Consider the following 6,819-nt stretch of genomic DNA (forward strand, 5'->3'; position numbering starts at 1 on the left):
AGAACACTAAGCTGAGAAGCAGGCTCTGTCCCAGTGAGGACGTAATGCCAGAAAGAAGAAAGAAGAAGCAGAACACTGTGAAATAAGTTTTTACTCAAGCTCCAAAATACGGCTATTTACTTTGGGGTTGATGAATCTATTGCCGTTGTCGAAAATGTCATAGCACGTCTGGTTTTTTGGTTGAAAGTGCATTATTTATCAATTTGCATGCAAGTTCAACAACTTGTATGCTGATTTTTGTGCATCATCTACTACAGAAATCAGTATTTAGGAATATGAATCAACGAAGTAAATATTTTCGTTACTAAAACGGCACTTTTTGATCACTTGGAAAAGTTTTGTAGTTGGCCATATAAGAGAAAAGTTAAGTTTTGTATAGAGGCAGCATGGATTGATTTAACAAAATGTCATAAATCATAGTTTAAATTTCTATAAACATAAAACCAGTGTTTGATACAACTTTGGCGACCTGTGTAGGTCAAAATTGTGCCGTGCTGGAATATTTCTACGAACGACATCAGATTCAGAATCCCGAATTTGAAGGAGACACATAATTTGATTTTTGAAACACGTGAAAAGGTTTTTATCATTCTTAATTATTGTGATTTACAGCACCAGAATACGAAAAGGTTATTTTTGCTCCACTGTGTAATTAATATTTTAACATCAATAGCCCATTTCGCGCCAAATCGTTTTCCGAACTGGCAGCACCCCCCTAGATTTCAATCAAATTTTCAGGATATGTAGACCTTGATCACACTATTGCCAAAACTGGTACAAAGACAACGTTTTTTAATTAGTTTTCAATGTGTAGAGGCTTCGAGTCAATTTAATACTAAGGACTGTCCATTTTATAAAGTGGACACTTTGTTTATGCTATATATTTTTATTTATTGGTGAAATCGTAATCGGTTTTCTGTGCATCATTCAATTAGTATTCTACAATGTTGAAAAAATAAAAGATGTTGAAAAATGCTATTGAATGGAGAACTAAATAGTTTTTACAAAAACTCGTAAGGTATAGCCACAGACAAACAGACGTCACACTCTCATCATTGTCCATCGATCACCTTTTTAACGGTCGATTCAAAAATATGTTAGGTGGCCAATCCGCCACCCGCAGCGCTCGCTCCGTTTTTGTTCGTGTTTGACGTTTACACACTACCGCCATCTGTTGGCCCGTCGGCCAAACACGCTGATTTTAGCATTGGGCATACATGTCCTCGTGACTATGATTTTGATCGAGATTTGTTCTAAGTGTTACGTCTGTTTGTCTGTGGTATAGCTTTAAAAAAAATTAGGAATACTCCACCATTCTCTGTCAATAATTAACTTTAGCGATTTATTCATTTATGGCTTAATTTGCTGATACACCATCCTTTCACTCCCAGCAAAAAAGAAAGGTATCAAGCGTGTTCAAAACTAGTTTAGATTACTAGAAAAACTACATTAGTATAAACGAGAGCTAAACCGTGAGATTTAACTGCAATCCTGAGTATAGATTTTACTCTTTATGGTCGTTTACTATAAAGTCTCATACTTTTAAAATCATGTACGCTTATTTATCGATCTACAGCAAATTGTAAATGTTTTTCTTCAAATATTTCAATTGGTAATCTCAGAATAATATATTATGGAAATAATATGTGGAAAATAGAATCGATTTAATTACAACAGTGTTGCCAATTTTAATTATTGTCATTGCGCTTTGAGAGGTCTTCTAAAAATAGATCATTTGTTTTTCTTTTTGTGCTTTAAATGTGACGTGGAGACTAAATAAGCAACTCTATGAAGGCGTAAGTTATTTTCCATATTAATATTATATTAGCAGTTCCGTCAGGACGGATTTAAAACCGAAAAATTTTACTCATATCAGTACCATTTAAATTTTAAATATTTTTCTCTCTAAAAATTCGGTGAAAAATGATTTGATGATATCTGATAGCCGTAGCGGTAAACGCGCAGCTATTCAGCAAGACTAAGCTGAGGGTCGTGGGTTTGAATTCCACCGGTCGAGGATCTTTTCGGGTTGGAAATTTTCTAGACTTCCCAGGGCATAAAGTAGCATCGTACCTGCCACACGATATACGCATGCCAAAATGGTAATTGGCATAGTAAGCCTTCAGTTAATAACTGTGGAAGTGCTTATAAGAACACTAAGCTGAGAAGCAGGCTCTGTCCCAGTGGTGACGTAACGCCAGAAAGAAGAAGAATATCTGTAAAATTGGTGCTCCAAAAATAACTTTATATTTTTCAGCAGGCTTCTGATTGATTCATTCGAAGAGCAAGCCTTTTTTTTGATAAAAAATATAGATTGTCAAATTTTTCAGCCAATATCAAAATATCATTTATTTTGATAACCTCAAAAAATGGACCGTTCTAAGCGTTGTTCCTTATCCGTGTGAAATTTAATTATTTTGGGGGATTACAACATTGTACAACACTAGTCGAACGATGTACAGAAAACCGATTGCAATTTCATTGAAAAAATAAAAAGATACAGCATGCACAAGGTGTCCACTTTATGAAATAAACAGTCCCTAAAAACTGTTTATTTTGTTTGTTTCGGTAGGCTTCAAACTAGTAATTAACATAAACAAAAGCCATGCTCATGACAAAATAAGCCACTTTGCATATTTAGTTTTTCCGAAATTTATCTGGACTACCATTTGAAAGGGGCCAAACCCCTTCATTCTTTTTTTTCAGAAAATAAAATAGAAAAATGGCCACTCCTACAAAAGAGTGTTGTATAGATTGTAGATAAATGTCTAAATGTTTGAATAAAAATACTAACAAAATATCTGAAGGTAAAAAAAGTTTTCTAACAAAAAAGTTTCTTGTCCTAAATTAAATTTCAATCATTTTCAAACAAAACTTAGTTTAGTTTAGAGACTCTACAAATATGGTTCATAGTTTAAATAAAATATCAATCAAAATTATACAAGAATAAACCACAATCATCTCAAAATTCATTGAAGCCTAATTGCTGAGTAAATTTTGTCTATTCAGTTTATTTTTATTAATCAAGAATATCGGAAAATGACTCACATCATTAAAAATAATGTAATTTATTATGTTGTCCAATTATGAGGCAAAATTTGATACAACTTCACTGCCGTTTAGGCATATCTGTCTCGTAACATATAAGCTTTAGATTATTAGAATTAGAATATAAATTGAGTTAGTAAAAAACTGCCCTTTAACGCTTACTTGATCAATGTTGTATGTAAATATGATGGTCTTTGCAAATCATCAAAATATAATTTTTGAATATTATAAGTATTATGAACTTTGTTCATAAGCATTGAACCCATGAAATTTGAATTATGTGACAAATCATGCAAATAAATCGCCATACAAGCTGGTAAACTTGCATGCAAGTTGTTTGAGATTATCCAAAATCTGTATTTTCAACGGTACAACGTTTTCTCAAAAACTATACGTGCTATTATATTTTTGAAGACGACAATGGTTTCAGCAACTCTAAATTTAGTAAATAGCGATAGTTTGGTGCTTTAGACAAAAATGTGTTCCGCAGCGTTATCGGAAATCGGTTTGATATCTTTATAATGTTATAAAGAAAGCGTTCTACTTGGATTGACATCTACCCGAAAAAAGTGAGTTTTGAGAAAAAAAACACAAGTGATTAAGAAGAAATCGAATTGTTGCTTTAATGGCAGTCGCAAGGTCGATTCTCGCCGAGAAGACGTGTAATTTTTTGAAAAATTTCACTTTTTTCATTTTGGTCATTTAAGGCCGCACGGGACGTCATTATAATCACCTTATTTATTTGAGGAAGCAAATCTCAAGTACCAATCCATATATTGATGTGAAAAATTTATCATATGACTTTATATATGTAGTGCACAATCCATTTAATTTTCAGCTTCTCGAGATTTCCTTCTTCAAAGTTGTGGTGATCATTCTTAGAGTGAGACAAAAGGTAGAGAAAATAACACGGTCTCCCGTGTTACCTTATTAATTTTTATAAGGTACTATCATTCTAAACATTACATTCGTTTCTAATACAGCCATTTCATGAAAAACCGATCTAGTAGGTCACCAAATTCCGTGAAAATTTGCTATTTTGTTCCTTATTCGAAATAAAGATGCACGCGTTTTTTGGATTTTTTGATTGGGGTGACCATTTAAAAAATATAATGACCAGAAAAATCGCGATTTTGCAAAATTTTTAATTTTCAAAAAATTATAACTTTTAAACCGCTTGACCGATTTTCAATTTTCTTGGACTCAATGAAAGCTAAAGATTTTGATTTTTCAAAAATATAGAAAATGTTTTTCTACATTAAAAAAAATCAAAAATTTCCTTTTTCATATTTTGAAGGCTTCGGGACAAACGAGACTATTGCTGTTCTCATTTTTCTTGAAGGTTCAGAAAATTTTATGTTTACTGTCAAATTTTCAGCGATGTATGTTTTTATTTGTTTTCGAGATATATTTTTTGAAAATAAAAAATCAGTCATTTTTTATCGGCACACACTGTACTGCCCATAACTGCATATTTGTAACATTCGACAAAGATAGGCATTGAGTAAATGGAGTACCGAGCGTGCATTTTATGGCAGTATGGAAGGAAACTAAAATTTCTAAAAATTACCATTAACTCAAATGTGCTTATTTAGGGCTGATATTTTGTACAACTCATATCGCATACTAGGTGCATTGCCAGAAAATAATGCTGATAGAAATTTCATTGTTTTCACATTACGAGGCTCATTTATAATCTCAATGTGACTGTTATGCGGTTATAATTACCAATGTGACAAAACAACTTGGCATTTTTTCTAATTTTCTACAACAATCTCACAGATTTCAGTAAGTTGATCGAAAGTATTTATCATTTGATGACTCTACATGGTATTAACTCCATTTTGTCTAAAAAGTTGATTGTGACTGTTTTGCAGTTATGGGCAGTGTAGGTCTCAGCGCATTAGATTTAAAAAAAAATCATAACTTTTGAACAGCTTAACCGATTTTCAATCTTTTTTATGGAATGAAAGCTTTAGATTTCACCTTTTCAAAAAAATATAAAACACTGAAAAAAAATTACATAAAAAATATAAAAAAATCAATTTTTTAAGGTTTTTTTTTTGGAAATTACACACTTATATTAAATCACCGAACTCGGTAATCTAATTACCGAAATCTCAACAGCTGAACGATCGGTAATCGTTTCGGTAAACGAGCCGATTACCGACCTTTCGGTAATTTGCATATAAAACTCATCTGTCAAAACTACCGACTCTTCGGTAAACCTTCACCGAAGATCTGTAGTTAGGGTGCTAGTTTTCAACCCCACGAAATACCACTTTCTTGTTTGAAAAAAAGACAACGTTTTTCATCAATGTTCACTTTTATTTCATCTTATAATACTATACTAATGAAAAAAGTACACGGAGCCACAAATCAACCCAACTTTGACTTCTTTTGACGCAATTCGGCACTTCCGTGGGATAACCCAAATTTGGGTAAACTGACATATACCTATCATTAGGTTGTTTTCATTTGACAACGGCAAAACAAACAACTCAGTGCAAAAAAAACTACCCAGCGTTAGGTTTCGAAGTCTCCGTGAGGGGCAAAAACAACTTAACGTTGGGTAGACTCGAAAGCACCCAAATTTGGCTTATTCCATTGAACTTCGACGATGGGTCGGTGCATCTCTCTCTGTTTTTGACAACATTGCTGTTGCGAGAGAGGCAAAACAACCCAACCGTGGGTAAAAACTAAATGCAGTTTACCCAAATTTGAGTAAAAAGAACTTATTTTTTGGGTAGTCTGATTTCTCCGTGTAGCATCGGAACACAAGAATCAGGCATGAAGGATCTAGCAGTAGAAATCAATCCATAATACATTAGCTATTCAATGCAGCTGGAACTCGTGCAGGGCAGGCGGAGAAATGCGGTAGAGCAGCGGTCAGCAGCGACATGTCGTAATTAATTATGTCAGTTCGTAAATAAATTGTTTGTATACTATTTTTACTCACCTCTAATATATTCCCAAGTTAAGAAAATCTCCAGAACATATTTCCTATCGAGATAACTTGCGGCACAGATCGAGACAACATACAGTTCACCAGCAATTTGATTGCAACGACAAAAAAACACAACTTGACGCTGTCATTCAGCCGAATTACTGATTTCGGTAATCTAACGCATGGATTACCGAAACTTCAGTTAAACATTTTACCGTTCTCGGTAATACTGTCGCTTCACAGACGATTCTGTAATTTTTTTTGACAGTTCAGCGCCAGCTCACCGGAGATAGGTTATTTCATCTCTGGTGAGCTGTCAAAAAACAATCGATTACCGAAAACTCGGTATTTCTGTGATTTGCAGATCTGTTTCGGTAAATTTATTTACCGAACGCTCACACTCTGTTTGAGTGTGTATGAACTGCTATATAATTTTTACTGGTGAATTAAATTCACCTGCTTGTAAGAGAAAAAAAAGCTTTCAATTTACTCAACCTTGATATATAACGCGTTAATCGTAGCAATAGAAGATTGCAACGTTTTTGTCTAAAATAATTAAAATTTTATTCGACATTTGTTCAACATTGAATATTCTATGTAACTCATTAGTACTATACCAGGAAAGAAGCTTCAGAAACATTTCCAAAATTTTATTTTGAGAGGATTCAGAGCTATCTTTCTGGTATTACAACAATTTGTTTGAAGATCAAAAGCTTGTTCTTAGAACCAAGTTTTGATTTTTTGTTAAAAAGTGTATAAAGACATTTTACATATATGTTACATTTGGTTTGAATGCCCTCAATGTAATTTTTGAAAGATAACTT

The sequence above is a fragment of the Aedes aegypti genome, chromosome 1 (genome assembly GCF_002204515.2).
Source record: "Aedes aegypti strain LVP_AGWG chromosome 1, AaegL5.0 Primary Assembly, whole genome shotgun sequence".
NCBI classification, from domain to species: Eukaryota; Metazoa; Arthropoda; class Insecta; order Diptera; family Culicidae; genus Aedes; species Aedes aegypti.